The sequence below is a fragment of the Suricata suricatta genome, chromosome 1 (genome assembly GCF_006229205.1).
Source record: "Suricata suricatta isolate VVHF042 chromosome 1, meerkat_22Aug2017_6uvM2_HiC, whole genome shotgun sequence".
Classification (NCBI taxonomy): domain Eukaryota; kingdom Metazoa; phylum Chordata; class Mammalia; order Carnivora; family Herpestidae; genus Suricata; species Suricata suricatta.
In genome coordinates this window covers 94,747,144-94,765,510 of record NC_043700.1, presented here as the reverse complement: position 1 = coordinate 94,765,510, position 18,367 = coordinate 94,747,144, and the positions used below count along the sequence as shown (strand labels likewise).

At 36.7% G+C, this 18,367-nt stretch overlaps 1 non-coding gene across 1 annotated transcript; it reads left to right on the top strand.

Annotated features, from left to right (window-relative positions):
• Positions 1-14,195: 14,195 nt before the first annotated feature.
• Positions 14,196-14,299, top strand: LOC115303174. The gene has a single exon (XR_003913884.1). It is a non-coding gene; the product is annotated as a U6 spliceosomal RNA (small nuclear RNA).
• Positions 14,300-18,367: the final 4,068 nt, after the last annotated feature.

Here is an 18,367-nt window from a genome sequence, read left to right as displayed (position 1 = left end):
CAAGACCCAACAATATGCTGTCTCCAAAGATACATTTTAATGAAAAGGCACATAGGGTTTGAAATTAAAAAGGATGAAAAATTATATACCATGCAAATACTATTCATATTACAGCTGAATGGCTATGTAATATCCATCACAGTGGTGAATAAATCAGGAGAATTAATTTAAATGTGTATGTGCCTAAAACCAGAGTTTTGACAAACATGAAGTAATAACTAATAGAAAGGTAGATAAAGACAAACCTAAAATCATATTTGGAGATTTTAATATAACTCTGTCAGTAATTATAATAATTAAGCAAAAATAATCACATAAGAAAAGAGAAAATGTTAATGATACTATCATATGTATGTATATTTATATACATATAATATAACATATACATACATCCATTATATACACACACATACATACAGTGTGTGTATATATATAAAATAGAGAGAGAGAGTGACAGAGAGACAGAAAGAGAGAGAGAGAGACAAAGAGAGATTGATTGTAGGGATTGGCTTATGTGGTTATAGAGACAGAGAAGTCCCATCCAAGAAAGCCAATGATGTAAGTGCAAGTCCAAGGGCCTCAGATGGATGGGGGTTGGAGAATGGGGGGAGTGGTGGCAGCTGATGCCATAAGTTCTGGTCTGAGTCAAAGCCTGAGAACCCAGAGCATAGATGTCTGAAGACAGGAGAAGATGGCTATCTCAGCTCAAGTAGAGAAAGCAAATTTGTCTTTCAGGCCTTTTTGTTTGGACCTGATTCACTTTACTTGGATAAAAGATTTCCATAGCTGGAGACTTTGTATCAAGGCTCCTGGCTCCATTTCACTAGTCTTCCACATGGTCTAAACTTGTTCTTAAGTATAGAGCTTGTGCTTCAGTTACTCAAATGTTGTCTTTATAGAACGTTTGGACAGTGTCAGTGTCTGAGTCTTCAAAGACAATACATTTGTCACAGATAAGTATTAGAACACATGGGAATTTCTGGAATCCTGAGTTCAAACAGATTTTAGATTCATCTGCTGGTGCTATTAATGCTCTTTTGACTAAAGGGGCTCTTTAGTGAGTAGGTAGGCTGATCTAAGGCCAGACTCAAAGATGGCAGAGTGGTAAGATTACCTGACCAAAATCAAATAGATTACCCAAATAGCCAGATAGAACTAGTTGCTAACCAGTGACTATTGATCTATGGACCATATCAGCGTAGGTAGCCCTTAACAGAGAAAGGAAGGCACACATAAATTGAAGACCTTCTATTCTGTGCTTTGATGGGGTCACATGAGAATCTTTCCCTCACCACAACCTCACACCAGAGACTGAAGTACACTAAACTGCCTAAGTGTGAAGATTTTGAGATATCATTCATTTGTAAATGGAAGCTTCTCTCATCCTTCCCATTTCCTGCTGTTGACTGCCAGTGAGGATGCATGGGACAGCAAGATGAAGATTAGATTAATTAAAGTGAAATAAGAAAGCTACATTTCCTTTGCAAATAAAGAAATTATGTGTTAAATTTGTGTGCCTAATATAAAACAGTCTCCTTTAGGGTTAATGACATGTCACATTCCTTTAATTTGATCAATCAGATTTAGTCTTCTTTGAGACACACATCCCTACTTTCTTAATTCAAAACTCAATTTGCATAATCATATGAGAATCTTGAACTTATATTATTAAGGGCCTGGGGATAGGACTGGGTCTGTAACAATCAGAGGTTCCCATTATTTCCCTGATTCCTTATGTTACTGAATGTGCTTCCATTTATTGCTTTTAGGCTATTCTTCAAGCAGTCTGCTCTACTGATATTCATGTAAGTTCCTCCAAGTCATCCATTTATTCCCTTGCCTACAGATGTGCTCACAGCTACTTTCAGTGATTTTCTACCAGCTATAGTTCTTGGTGTCCAATCTCTATAGACAGCTTGCCACAGTCTCTTATGCAGTACCTCACACAGTTGTGTGTTGGTCTCTGACCCACCACCACCATTTCCCACAATACATCCCTAGTCCCTTTGTTTTTGTGAATCTCTGTCTCACTTAGCTTTGACTCCCTTCCACATAAGGCTGAGTGTCGTGCCCTTTGTTACCTGCTTTGATTTTTGTTACTCAAAAGTTCTTAAGCATTGGTTTTGCTGATGCTGTTTCATGTAGGTCAAAGATTTAAGGAAAAGCTGGGGAATGGTTCAAAGAAAAGCTTGACTTCTATGAGTTAAGAACTGAATTTGGCTTAAATAGGATTTATTTTTTTCTCACCTAGAACAAGGCTCAGATGGTAGAACCACAATGCCTTTTGGGACTCAGGCTCTTTCCATTTCTCTGTCATCTGGACTTCACAATCTTGTTCTCATGGTTGCAAAATGGCTGATATGCCTCTAGTATCATGCCCACATTCCATGCAGAGATAAGTAAGAAGGGTGGAGGGCAAAGGATGTGTGCCAACAATTTATTCGACAAATCAATGGCAAATAAGTGTTCATTAAAGCAAGAATACAATAGCTTTCCTGAAACTCCCACCTAGTATTCTTTGCTTTCATGTCATTGGCCCAAATTCTGATACATGGGCCATATCAACATGCCAGAGATTCTGGGTAAGTAATTAGTTGTAACTGGGCACATTGCCACTCCAAAGAAAAAAATCACAGTTTTACTAGAAAGGAAGAGGGAGAAATAGATGTTGGTTGGTATCATATAGTAGCATCACAGCTACCTCCTAGAACGAATATAAAGAAACTACTATAACTGTGAGAAGATAAAAATCCCCCAGCTCTATTTTATGAAAAAAAAAAAATAAAACCATGTAGAAAGTGACAATGAAAAATTCTCAACCATTTTTCAAAATACTGTAAAAAAGTAAACTTAAGGAGGCATTTAAACTTGGAGTTAAGCACGAGCTAGCACATTTCTTTCCTCCTCGCCTCTTGCTTCTTTTTTCCTAAAATTATCAATGTTTGAGTCTCTTTCCCTTGTCTGGTTTGTTGTTTGTGTTCCAAGGCATCCTCAGCCCTGACCCAGGGAAGCTGGCCCCACTGCCAATGCTGAGAGGGGCTCTGCTCCGGTCCTAGACATTTCCGTCAGGCACTTGGACTAAAGGAATTGGAAAACCACCAATTCAAGTTCAACTCTCTAACTGTACAGAAAAAGAAACCAAGCAAAAGTTCAGAGAATTGACGAGAGGTCCAAAAGCACACCAGAGGCTTAGGCTTGTTTTTATTTATTTTTCTTAGCATTTCCATCTGTCATCTTCCCTGTTTGTTTCCAACAGGTTGAGAGGAAGTTATCATTATGACTGTTTTTTAAAGAGGTGGACCTAGTAAGGGGCTTGGAATAGAAATTCCTCTCCTGAATTTTAGTTCAATTAATTGCTATATGATATATGTTCAGTAAAAAATATCTTTTCACAACAGAGTCATTATTTCAGATTAGAGTTTTATTTATTCAAAAAACATTAGTATGGCATAACATACACTTACATTTTATCTATTTTTCCAAAAATTTTACACATTCAAATTAGGGTGCATGATTTATCTATGTAATGACATATATTGCAAAACTATATTATCAGACACTGTTTAGGCACTTGTGGTCTCTGCTCTGGAGGTTCAGAAACTTCTTTGTCCCTGGGAAGGTATGGCATCAAATACCTGGTCATATAATCAGAAATCATATTTTGTGATGTTTTGTTTTGTTTTGTTTTTGTTTTTTTGCATTTTCATTAATTTTCTCCAGGATTTGGGGCTGAAGTGTAAAGATTTTGATACAGGCACTATAATAATAATAGCATTGGTAGGGATATTTTCCTCTAAGAAGAAACTAATTGCATTTACTATTTTTAATCTGCATTGGTCAAAATTATTCCTGCTTGAACCACAATGATGAAGCTAGAAAGCATGACATTTTCAACTTCCCCACCAAAATCACTTTAAAATCTTGTTTTGAATTGATATATCTTATTATGAAATTCTTAAAGGTTTTAATTTATTTGACTTATGATTTTAATTATATACTGATTTTTATAACAGCTTGCAACTGTTTAGTATTTTGTCAGGATGGCAAGCAAGATTATGTGTATCCCGTAATAACATTTGCTCTGATTTCTTTGTTTATTATTTTTAATAACTTCTTGAAAATCTTAATCAGAAAGTGTTACAGAACAAAGAACTCCAGCCTTGACCATAACATGAGGAACCGATTTTAACATTCTGAAAATATGCTGAAGGATGAGACCAGCAAAAATAGGGTGGTGCTTCAACAGACTCCCTTCTGCGAAAACAACAGCTGCATGTGCCTGTTGCCACCAGTGGGGGAGGGTAAGGACGGAAGAAACCTTTATTTTCTTAGAGTTGGAAAGTTTTCAGTGAAATCATGATGTCATCAGGATGTGTTTTGTCTGTGACTGTAATTTGCATAAGTTCCTTCCCACGGAACTATGTAAAAAAAACAAAGGAATGTTTCACTGCACATTTTGTGTCTATAGTGCCAATACTTTTAAGAGTCCATGAAGAGGACATCATGTACGAAGAATTTCTTTTGTAAATTGTCTCAGAGGAAGAACTTAATGAGAAAGAAAAGAAGCAGGGCACGCAAATACTACAACTTCACATTGTACTCAGAGAGAGACTGGGATTGTATACCATTCCTGCTCATTGACTAGTATTTTAACTTTGTACTATGTACTTTTGAGAGGAGGATCCTCATTTTCCTTGATATTTATGGCTTAAGATATACATTCATTTTATTAATCTTTCTCTTATAATTACTTCATGCATTTTGTCATATTTCTGTCTTTGAAAGATTTTAATCATCAAACAAAATATACCTGGGACACATTTAGAGATTTGTTTTGATATCAAAGTAAGGGATGTTTTGCTATGGAGAGGAGATAGTCAAGTATCAAATATCTGGTAACCAAGAGCTATAGAGTTTTTAACATTTCACATGGGAATTTCAACTCCAAAAACTTTATTTGAACTTTGGTGGTTCAAGCTGGCTCTTCAGTCCCCAGGTAAATTAGAGACTATAAATAAAATAATGGGGAGAGGGGTTTGAAGCAGGTGAGGAGTGGGTGCCAATGTACCAGATATACCCGGATCTAAAGTCCTTAATGCTTTTGCAAATTTAACACTGAAAATAATTTTTCACATTTATTGATGATTTTGTTTTGCGGTAATATGACTGACTAAGCTATTTGAATCAATACTCTCACCAAAACAAGTAAAAATACTGGGTAAAATATTTTATAAAAATATCAGCCTGGGTGTCTCAGTCGGTTAAGCATCAGACTTTGGCTTAGGTCATCATCTCACAGCTCCTGGGTTTGAGCCCTGCATTGGGCTCTGTGCTAAAACTTAGAGCCTGGAGTCTGCTTCAGATTCTGTGTCGCCCTCTCTCTATACCTCCTCACCTCAAAAATAAACATTAAAAAATTAAAAAGAATATCAGTGAAAGTATCAAGTAACCAAAATTTTTTAAAAAATTATTTAAGATGTCTCAAGATAACATTTAACCCAAAGCAGGAACATGGAGCAATATGATAATGATGGAAGCCACTTCTGTCCTGAAGGTTTTTATTGAATGAGGTGAACTTGACCCTCAGTTTTGAGACCTGAACTGCAACAGAAAGGACTGAATTGAAGGCTCAGGGTTTGTCCTGCTCCCGGGGCAGGAGGAGTCAGGGAGCAGTCCTTTCCTGGAAACAGACCGACCCAGCTAAGGGTGAACAAGGATTAAGGTATTCTCATCCTTCTTTTCCTCCCGAAGAATGCAAAAACATTTGCTTCAACCTTCAGCCAAACTAGAGGAAAGAACAACTCCCTGAGAAGTTAGTTGTAACCACATGCAGCTCTCTCATGGATTTGTAGCACCAGTTTACTACCTGTGTTATCATACACAATTCAAGCTGTACATTTAATTTTAAATGATTCTTTAATCATTTAAATGATTGGTACTATTTCCAGGTACCTCGAAGAAGCAAGTGTGAATGAATACTCTTTGGAGGAATCTGCCTTCATCTAAGGCTTTAAGAATTGTCACAAATTGAAAAGAAGAAAAGTATGTTGCACACAAAAGTTTTAAAAAAAAGCAAGCATACACAGAAAAAAATCACATGAGCAGTACAAGCAGAAAGAATACACAATACAAAGATACCTACAAAAATCTATTCTATTCTTGAAGCAAATAAGAGAAAGAATCCTCTAAACCTTACTCTCCTTACATCCTTTGGCAGAATACAATCAGAGCATTTTTCCTTTCTGTCAATTTTCATTGTTCTCTCATTTCTTTGCTTACAAAGAAATCCTCCCATCCTGAAGGAATAATATTGACTAATTCAATGTCCCCTTGAGTACTGGGGGCACAAAAACAGATACTGGGAGACATCTGAATTTATAATACAGAAATTCAACTGATCTATAAAATAGAAACTATTACATTGAACCATATAAAATTGTCATTTTCCCATGGTCAACAACTATTGAATGAACATCAGCAGTTTCATATGGTTTACCCTAATATATTAGTGAGCTAAGCTGCAGTTTCAAACGGACCTCAATGCAGGGTACAAACACTATGGTTTAATTCTCACATAGGCGTGATCAGTTTGTGGTTGGTGAAATGACTCTTTCTCAACATATGTCTTTGAAGTTTGCTATAATTTCCCAGCTATCAAGCAGAGAGAAAGATGAGGCTCAGGGTAAGTATCTTTCTCTAAAAGAGCTAACACAAAGAAAGCTGTGTGGTAGTTGGGTTAAGTCGTACTTCAGCTCAGGGCATGATCTCCTGGTTTGTGAGTTTAGGCCTCATGTCCGGCTCTGGGCTTAACAGTTTGGAGCCTGGAGCCTGCTTCAGATTCTGTCTCTCTCTCTCTCTGCCCCTCCGCTGCTCACGCTCTCTCTTTTTTTCTCGTAAATGAATAAACATTAAAACATTTTTTTAAAGAGATAACACAGACATTGAGCACATCTCATTTGCTTATATCCCCAAGGCCTGAAATTAACTAAACATGGCTGCTCCTAATTTCAAAGTTCATGTTCTCAGTAATTCTGTCATCTTGTCTTCTACTCTCTTGAAGTTCTGCTCTGCTGATTTTTTGTTTGAGTAGAATCCTTTATATAGTAATTACTTCCAGTGAAGTACACCATTTTAAATATTTTTTTGAATCCTTGCATATTCACACATACCTTTTTCCCCCCTTTGGTGAGTGATCAACTCCTTTCTCACCTTCTTTGTTGTAGATAAAAAGTTCAGTGATAAATGTCATTGTTTATCCTTTGCAAATAACCACTTTGTTTCATAGATCATGAAGATGACTCCTAGAATTCAAGAATTTTATCAGGACATATACAGGATTAATATATACCTTTTCTTATAAGCCCTTCCTGGAACTCACTGAGACCTCATAATCTGAAAATTCATGTCTTTCCTTTGCTTAGAGAAATTTACAAATGTTATTGGCCTAAGAATGTCCTCTGCAACATCTGTTGCTTTTTCTCCAGGATCCCCTATTTTCCCATTTTAGGTCTCCTTGCAGGATGGGTTCTACAGCTGGGATATCCTAGAAACCCCTGGGTAACTGCACAGCATTCACGAAGGTAATTCGATCAAGCTGAGTTAGGCTGTGGAGGCTGCAAACATGCATGACAAGCTGTTTCAGACCAGCACACTGGGGATGTACTGTAGAAATTGTATTGAGCATTGAGTACCTCAAGATTGATGAAGTGCACTTGGCCCAGTTGAGGAGGTCTCCAGAAGTTTTCAGACAAGTCGCCATTCTGGCGTGCTCTAGGCCTATGTGTATGAGGCAGGGCTTAGAAGAGAACAGGTATGCTCTCAAACAGTTTGATGTGAACTGACTCACTCAGATGCTATGACCTACAACTATGTAGGTTTTAATAAGACTTTGGAGGCCAGCAGATTTCAACTTCCTCGGAGAATGTTATTGATCTCTCTGCTGTATATTCAGATTCTGCTGATATTCTTCTGAATCCTTTAGATGGGCACAACCAAGCAGTTTGGGCTTCTGTGCCTGATCTTTCTGTCACTTATACCAGTCGTGTGTATTTATCAATATGTAGTCATCATGACATCCAGTTCTTGTATATTTTTCTGTATGTTTGCCATGTATTTGTATTTCTTCTTCTTCCTTGTTAGACATCTCTTCAACCTGATCATTCAGTTTCATTACAATTATTCTCTCTTCAATTTACCATTTCCTTAAGTTAAAAATCATGTTGTTTCCTACGTCTCAGAAAGATTATAACATGTGTGTTTGCATGCATGTACGTGTGTGTATGCGTGTGCTGTCATTAACTTTTCTCATGTGTTTTTGTTATTATTTTGTGGGTCAGTTGTCTTGTCTTTTCCCCTAATAGTTCTGTTTTGCTCTGCACCATCCTTTCTGGATCTTGTGCTTGTTTTTCCTCTAGCTGCTTCCTGCATCCACTTAGGTGCATCACAATTGCTCTTTGTTTATTCCTTGGGCATGGTGCCAAAATCATAAGTGGCAGCTATCTTGTGGATGGTGGTGGACATAGCAGAGTCTTCTGTTGGAGACAGGTGGCATACTGGTCAGGAAGGGGTAGGTATCCTATTGAGATCCCTTGAGATGTCTCTATGTTCCTTGTTCTTCACAGCTGCAAGTACTTCCCTTGTCTCAACCAATCTGCCACACTCCTGGTGAAAATGTGTGGAGAGAGAGATAGAAAGAGATTCTTCAAGAAACTCTCATGAGGGATAGCATTCTACTTCCTCTAATGGACCATAGATGTCCTCAAATACATCTCTTTCCGGGATACACTCTGTTCTGACCCTCATGTCAGCCCCTCTTTGGTTGGTACAAAGTGAGAAAAGTAATGACTTGGACCCCTTAATAAGATACCATGGCTTCTGAAGTTTGTTCATACTCAGCAGCGTGGCGGTGAACCATATTGGAACCAGAAGCAGGAAGAAAATTCAGTAATACTGTTTGTGACTTTATCAACAATTTTGAGATTTTGTCCATTGTGGATTTTTTGGTATTAATTTTGAGTTTTAACATATTGCATTAAAATATTATTTATCTTGGTTACTGAGGTTTTTGGCACCCGCTTAACTTTTAGACCTAAGGTGAGTTCCTCACTGGCTTCACCCTCATCCTGGCCTTCTCCCCTGACAGGTCCTGCCTGTTTCCACAGCTTTGGAGGCTCACCAAGTTCAGGAGAAGAGCTAGTGTTTGGATTGGAGCAGGGAGAGGAAGGCAGGAGTTTCCAAACACCATAATGGAAGACACTGAAAAGAATTTTTAAATACAAAAAGGATAAAATGTGTATAATTTTTCATCTTATCCCTAATATTTGTTTGTGTTGTTTTCAAATTTATATGAAATTAACTTAAGAAACCATTCCCTCTGTGGGGGAAAAAAATCAAAGCACACAGAAGGATAAAAATAAAAATAAAAATTGTAATTATTCTCCCTCACCAAAGTTTATTCCTTCCTCAGAAGTAAACATCTAACCATTTTAGAGTAAGACTGATTTCTCTCTTCTGTTTTGGAAAATTCTGTTTTTATTACTTCTTTGATTAAGCATCTCCCCCTTTTTCCTTTCAGGAACTCTTATCTGTTAGACTTCAGATCTCCTGAGTTGAATTACCTTAGGCTTGCTTTTTTTGTGTTGTTCTTTTGCTTTTTGTAAGGGAGCGCTTCAAACATATCTTCTAGCCCTTGGGTTTACTTTTACATTTTGGCAGTTGTAGTTTTGATTTCCATTGCCTCATGGTATCCTACTCTTTTTTATAGCAAACTGCTCTTGTCTTATGAATTCATAATCAAAATAAAGTATATTACAAATAATGTGTGAAAGTATATAATATCGAGTACTGATATGGTTTGAGAAGTAAGACTGAGTTTCCCTGAGAAAATGACATTTGAGTGGAAATCTAAGTGCTAAGAAATTACTTGTAACAAAGAATTACCTAGTCAAGGAGAGATGGGGTTAAGAATAGTCCAGAAATAGGCCTGTGGATTGAGGACTTTGTCCATTCAGTAAATTCTTTACTAACCAACTTATTTACACATATGACTTCAGCTCAGCACAAAGCTTTCAGTAACACATAGTGTTGAAATGTAACACTGTCATCCCTAGTGTCTGAATATTTTTTAGTTGTAATTTTGTATACTATGTTGGTACTAGAGTTATTCAACTATATATAGACTTGCCATTTTCAAGTCTATATATGTTTACCTTTTTAATTTTTACTGTTTTATGTACAACTTCAATTTTTTTCCTGGGTTATGTAAAAAATACATAGATGTACTTAGCATTTTGGGATTGAGGTTTTCCTTTACTCCTATGACAAATAACATTTGTAAATGTACCACAGGACCTCAGTAAATACTTATTCAATTTGGAGTGTACAAAGACCTATGCATATCTCTTACTAAGCAACCAGATTCAGATTATATACAAATCTATATTTTGATTGATTTTAGACCTACTTAAATTATAAAAAAATTAAATACATATTAAAGCCCCCATTATTATATTTACACATTTATTTTACCTCTTTATTAAAAAAAGTTTTGCCTTTGTATATCACTATAAAATATTATTCTGCTTGTAAACTTTCATGGCTATTATCATTTCCTACCAGTATTAGATAATCTTTATATATATGTATGCATACGTACATCTCTGGCTTATGCTCTTAACTGGTCTCTATAACTTTATATATGGAGTGAGAGTTTGTCTCTCCAGCGTGGTTAAACGTTCTTTATCTCTTCTCCAGAGACAGTTATGAACCTGTTCAGTTTCTCTTTCTCTTCCCTTTGTCTCAGGGGTCCTCGCGCTTGCTCCACATTGGGCTGGGGCTCCCACCTCCACTGTCCGTCTCAGGCTGGCCCGTTTTCCAATCTCCCCAGTTCGCACTCACTCAGACATCTTTGAGGCTGTCTACTTTCTGGAGTCTGTATTTTCTCCTTCTGCTCTTGCAGATGAGAGTAATGTCCTTCTCAGTTCGATAGATGGGGCAGATGAAGTTTACAGTGCTCCCTTCCTCTCCGCCATCTTGGCTCCTCCCCTACCTAACTGGTCTCTATAACTTTAAAGGAATTTGTGCTATAAAATTTAGGGTTAGATTTTTCTCTTCACATTACATGAGAATATTATTTTAAATCCAGATTAATACACTAAACTATTAAATTTGAAATTATTTATTTTCTCCTTTAAGAACACTTTTAAAAACTGTGCCTTTAATTTTGTAGTTAGATTTATAATTGTTTGATTTACCTGAATGGTTAATTCTTTTTAATGATATTATGTGATCCATATTTTTCAGGTCTTAATTTGTATTCATTTCTAGGTCCTCATATTTTAAAAGACCATCTGTGTTCTATATTTTGTCACTCTTTGCATGTGTATTGCCTACAAATACAAAAAACACATTGGCTATTGACTTTTTCTCTCAAAACTATGTAGTCATTGCTCCATTTGTTTTGTCTTGCATTTTATAGAGGATATCTGAGACAATCTAATATTTTCCTTTACAATTAATATACTAGTTCTGCCTGGATGCTTTTCATGCTTTTATGTATAGTCATAGAAAAGTGACTGAGTTATATCTGGATACAAATATATTTCCCTGGAGTTCAGGGTAAGCTCTTTCAATATACATGCATAAAAAAGAAAACTATATATATATAGCTTTACATATATTACATGTATTTACATATATGTTACAATTATTACAACATACACAATATATACAATTGCATGTATATTACAATTATTACAATACATTACATATATATTTCAATATATTTACATATGTATGTAATCACACACATGCACACAGATTTTTTTCTTCTCAGAGTCCTGGAACAGTTCAATGAGTACCTACTTAACCATTCTAAGGTTAATTTCCTCCTCTCTAAATGGGATTCATACAAACTAACTCAGAAGATTATTTTAAGAAGTAAATGAGATAATTCAGCTGAAGTATTTAGCAGACTGCTTGGAACATTTTCTCCCACTTCTACATAGAAGATCACATCTTAAATGAGAATATTTTTCAGTTCAGATAAGCCTTAATTATTTTGTATTTTTTCTGTTCAAATTATGCTCATTTCTCCTCTCAAAAATGGCTATAATTCTTTTTTTTAATGTTTTTTAAATTTATTTTTGAGAGACAGTGCGAGCACAGGAGGGTCAGAGAGAGAGGGAGATACAGAATCTGAAGCAGGCTCCAGGCTCTGAGCTGTCAGCACAAAGCCCGACGTGGGGTTCGAACCCACGAACCGTGAGATCATGACCTGTGCTGAAGCCAGACGATTAACCGACTGAGCCACCCAGGCGTCCCATACAATTCTTAGTTTTCTCTCTATTTTTCTGTGCTTTAGGTATATCATCTATCTCAATAGTTTTTCCCTCTTGTCTTTTCTTAATGTCCTGGAAAACTATCTCAAATTTGCTTTAATGAATTTGCGGGAAATTCAAAAGAAGACAGTTTGAGAAACAAATCTAGAGCATGCTTGCTCTATTGAGGTGGAATATGTTTTCTTGCTTCTCTAACTGCCTCATTCTCTGATACTCTGAATTTTAAAATACCTGACAAACTACACTGTGTAACATATTCAGTTACCAATGATATTTCTAAGTCTACTTGCCTGACGTGTTTTATTTGTGGGTCTAAACTGGTCTGAAGGTGCTATTCTGCTTGGGGTCCATGATGGGAACCTGATGTCTGTGCTGGGGGAGCTGTGTTCTCATGAGGCTGAGTTACATCTGCTTTGCTGCCATTGGTGGGCAGAACTGTGAGTGCACTAAACTCCCTTGTGTTTGTGGAGCCATCGATGCATAGAAACCATGCTATTTTCTATGTAGAAGTGGAAGAAAATGTCTCTTTCTTCACAATTGGAAATATGTCCTACCTGTTCTACACAAGCATCATGTAATCTCTAAAAGTTTTACAAAGATTTCAGAGAAACTGCTATTTATGTTTTTGTCTTTGTTATTACACATAGTCTACCCTCTTGCTAAATTTTAGATATACATTCATGGGACAGACAGGATACAGTCAGACTTGGCCTCTTCTGACAACTGAGAGATTTCATGATTTTCTCTTCTTTTTGGAGGAATTCTTTCTGTAAAGACTTTTTGGCCTTCTATGCAAAAGCATTCCTAGTGGCGTTGTCTCACCAGATGCTCAGGCACACCCATCTTCTCAATTCCACTCACTCCTGGACAGACAGCACATACCTCATTCTTCCAAATAGCATTTATGGAAGTTTTCTCCTTTTAGGAAACACCTGGAAAAAGTTTTCACTCGAGATCTACACCACAGTCCCACAAGCTCTTAAGTGAACCAAGGAGAAACTTCAGAGAAGGAAAATGACTTTTCTAGTATCCTATGGTTGGTGGTAACTGCTTTGGGGCCATAATCTAAGTTTTATAACTCTAGACTTCACTGTCTTTTTTAAATTAAATTTTAATTAATTTAATTACACTGCTTCTTTACTTCTTGTCTATTGGCTAATAATCTACCTAATCCAAATGATATTCATACCTTACTAAGACATGACTCTGAAAACTAAAATATTATAAAAAATGATATCTTTTTCTGGGCCTAGAAAGTAAAAGCCAAACATTCACAGTTTAGGCTTTAAAAATTAACCATAGGAGAACTTGAAGATAGATGATTAAGCTATAATGACTTATTTCTAAAGAAACGGATGCAAGTGTTAACCATGACACTCTGGTGACAAATGACAACTGCTCTTATGACAAGAAGTTTTTTAAAATTTCACCAGAAGTGAAAGGGTTCATGATCACTACAATTTCACTTATTAGCAGATTGCTTGCAGCAATATTTCTGATGAAGAATTAAGGGTAGATGCAGTTGTATCCAGTAAAGGAATTTTTTTTTTGGCTCACTGTTATTTTTATCATAAATGTCCCATGTTATTCATTTACTGGATATTTTAAGCAGCATTTTACTGACCCATAATATCCTTCTCCATTCAGCTGTGTTTTAAGATACTTGAAAGAAAGTGACAACATAAATCTCATTCCTACAAGACAGTGACTGCATATCCTTTTCATTCTTCCTTTTCTGTGCATAAAATTTCTTGGGTAAATATGTCTCAGAGGAAAGAAGTGCATCAAAGGGGCCTAATTCTGCTAATTTGGAGCCTTTTGCAAAGAGGGTTGCTCTCTTTGAAAACAAAATGTCCAGTGCTTGCTTCGGCAGCACATATACTAAAATTGGAACAATACAGAGAAGATTAGCATGGCCCCTGCGGAAGGATGACCCGCAAATTCATGAAAACAAAATGTCTAGAAGACAAGAAGACCTAGGCCAGGCCACCTGCCGGGTGGGACACTCAGGGAACAGCCTGATAGTTTCCCATTGCCACTGGCAACCAGAGAAAGCATTTTCTACCCAACTTCCCTCTCTTTGTTATAGCAGTTTAAAAGGGGGTACACCCTGCTTTCAATAACAACCAAAGCTTGAAAACCATACCTATCCTTCCAATCAGAAAGTCTGTACCTAGGAATCTATGCTTCAAAAAAAATTAAGGATATAATGTACAGCATGATGACTATGTTTAGTAAATATGGTATTGCATATTTGAAAGTTGTTAAGGGAGTGAATCTTAAATGTCCTTATCATAAGAAGAAAAGAAATTTTTTTTCTGTGTGTGGTGATGGAGTTAACCTGGACTAACTGAGGTGATCATTTTGCATTATATACAAATAGCAAATCATTATGTTGTATGCCTGAAACTAATATAATACTATATATATCAATTATACTTCAATACCATTTTTAAAAGATGAAGAGAAAAAAAAGAGATTTCAAAGATATAATAGCCAAGATTTTGAGATATATGAGGAATTGGGATGAAATGCTAGTTTCTCGATATTGATTATTTAAATTAAACACACATTCAAGTCCCTGTCATAGGCCATAGATCATCTGTGTATGAGAAGTGTCAGATTTATCCAAGGTAGAGATTAAGTACAAGACAGAAATCTAAATTCTAAATTCCAAATTCCAAAACATAAAACCAGTTTTTAGATTTACCCTAACAACAAGTTTTCCCTTAATAATTCCAAATGTATTTAAAATTTTTTTTATGTTTATTTATTTTTGAGCATGAGTGGGGGAGGGGCAGAGAGCTGGGGAGACAGAACATGAAGCAGGCTCCAGGCTCTGAGCTGTCAGCACAGAGTCCAACATGAGGCTCGAATTCACAAACCATGAGATCATGACCTGATTTTGGTGGGTATATTAGTTTCCTGGGGCTGCCATAGTAAAATGCCATAGACTGGGTGGCTTAAAGAATAGAAATTTGTTTTCTTGAAGTTTTGGAGACTGAAAGTCTAAGATCAAGGTCTCAGCACAGTTGTTTCTTCCTGAGACCTCTTCTTAGCTTTAGATGGCTGTGCCCCTGGGTCCTCACATAGTCTTTCCTCTGCGCGTGCACATCTTTGATTCTCTCTCTCTTCTTATAAGGTCACCAGTCATATTGGGTTAAGGACCTGCCCTTGTTAACCTCATCTAACTCCAATTACTCCTTAAAGTTCCTATCTTCAAGTACAGTCAGTTTAGGAATTCAGTCTTCAAAGTATAATTTGGGGAGGATGTAGTTCAGTCTGTAACAGTGAACTGTTTTTGTTCACTGACCAATCAAAAGAGATAAAACCCATGTACAGACAAAATTTATTTAGAGATAATTTTTGCTAAGGGATATTTTACTTGATTTTTACTCAAATGAAAATCTTAGAGGATCATGTCTCCTGACTGAGAGATGCAATTGTGCTTTCCCTTCCATCACTCTCTTCTGTGTGTACTTAACATTAAAAGAGAGTCAGTGACACTTGACATTTCCATTTGTGGAGCTTGTGCATGAAAAACACGTTTAGGGGCATCTGGGTGGCTCAGTCGGTTAAGCATCCGGCTTCGGCTCAGGTCATGATCTCATGGTTCATGGGTTTAAGCCCCGCATCGGGCTCTGTGCTGACAGCTAGCTCAGAGCCTGGAAACTGCTTCGGATTCTGTATCTCCCCCTCTCTCTGACCCTCCCTGCTCATGCTGTCTCTCTCTGTCTCTCAAAAAAAAAAAATTAAAAAAAGAAAAACACTTTTAATCATTGCCTAACCTCATGTATAATAATTATTTTGAAATTTGTAGCTTAATTATTGTTGCTAGGATTTGGTGGCTTAAATGTTAGATTGTATAGACTGTATTAGAAAAATATGTTTGGGTTTGTGGTGCTCCTTCTTATAAAATGTTCCCCAGTGATTTCTGCCTCCTTATTACCCTGCCTATGTGTAATCCCCTTCCATATTGAATTTTTTTTTTGCATGACCCATAAAATACAGTAAAAGTGACAGGATATGATTTCTGAAAGTTGGTCACAAAATTCACTGCAGCTTCGTCTGTGACCTCTTGGACTGCTTGCTGTTAGCAAAGTCAGTCAGTGTGCAACCAGCTACCCATATTCAGAGAGGTGAGAGAGTGGAGAAATGGGGCTCCTGGGAAACAATGAGCACCAAATATCAGCTGTGAGTGTAGCTGCGAAAGGAAGTTTCCAGCCCCACACAAGTTTTGAGAAAACTGCTGTTCCAACTGACATCTGACCTCAATAGCAGGAGACGTCCAAGCAAGAGCCCCTCAGCCAAGTTCTTTACAAATTCCTGACCCGCAGAATCTGTGAGCATAATAAATGATTGTTTTTTGCCACTAAGTTTGGAATAGTTTTCTGCATGACATTCGACAACTGGGGCTAGCGTAATATTATAATTTAATGTCATGATGTTTTAAAGCTATCATTATTTTACTAATTTAAAATTCATTAAATGTCAATTCTCTGTTTTAAAGGATTGAATTTTTTATGCCCTGAATATTTCCCCCTGTATTCTAGTTTTTGAGATGTCTAAAAATACTTTCTTCTATTTCTTTCCCCCTTCTTGATCCATTTCTTTCTCTCCTCTCTTTCCTTTTCTTCTCTTTCTCTCCTTTCCTATTTCTTTTCTCTGTTCTCCAAACATTGATTTAATGCCTAAAATAAAGATTGGACACAAATCCTTTGCAACGCCTCCCATCAAGAGACAGAGTCTATTTCCTCATGTCTTTAAATCTGGGCTGACCTTGTGGCTTGCTTTGACAGATACAAGACAGTAGAAATGATGTGCCACCTGGGACTATGCTTTGAGAGACCTTGAATCTTCTTTTCTATTTTTCTTTCTTACTGCTTTCATGTCAAAGTTCTTTGAGATCTTTTTCTGCTTGGGATGAAGCTTAGGCTAGCCTCTTGGAGGATAGATTTGGGAGATAGACACCTTGCATTTTAGTTATAAACTATCAAATCATGAGAAGCACGTTAGGGCTAGAGATCTGAGAATTGGAGCTACAAGCAGTAACTGGAGAGACCTCAGCCTAGTTTCTTGTTCACAAAGTGGGTGTATCCCATGAATGAAGAGAAATGATTGTGTTTTGGGTAGCCCAAGAGGCAGATTTTATCAAAGATTAGTTCTGTGCCATTACATCCATTCTTGTCACCCTGTTCTTCTCACTTTTTGGCCCATGGAGCCACCTCTGCTTAGGCTACTAGACCCGCCGGTGCCCAGGCAGCCCACAGGGCTTCAGCCTCATCAGTCACCTAATGAGTTAGTCAGGAAAGACTTGCAAAGAACTACCCAGCTGAGCCCATTCGCATCATGGGCGAATAAAGTGGTTGATTATTTAAAACCCATTGTATTTTTAGAGGATTTGCTATGCAGTAATGGGAATAGAGAAGAGAATATGTAGAATAGAAAATAGAATAGGGACACTTGGCTGGCTTAGTCAATAAAGTATGCCACTCTAGATCTGTGGGTCATGAGTTTGAGCTTCATGTTGGGGATAGAGATTACTTAAAAAAATTTTTTTTAAAAAGGAAAAGAAAATAGAATAGAATATTGACTCTTTCTTTTCACATTATAGGCTGAATTGAAAATATTGATGAAGATAGATATATTATCTAGGAAGTTTATTTTAGGATAAAAAAGGCATTATAATGTATTGGTCATTAAAATAGAATTTTTATTTGAAACATTGAATTAATTAGGCCTGACAGAGTTGACATATATGCTGATTGAAGTAAAATGACAATCTAAATGCTTCTGGCATTTATCTCCATGATCATCTGAAATAAGATCATCTTATATTTTTAAAAAAGCAGCATTCTTATAAAACAGCAAAAATAACCACATATTTTAATGTGCACTCTGTTTTGGACCCTTTGCCTTACACACATTATCTCAAGTAATTCTTCCCCTAACATTCTTATAAGTATGTGGCACTGAGCTACTAATCAAAACACTCAGGTGTAAGTCCTAATATGATCACTTACTATCTA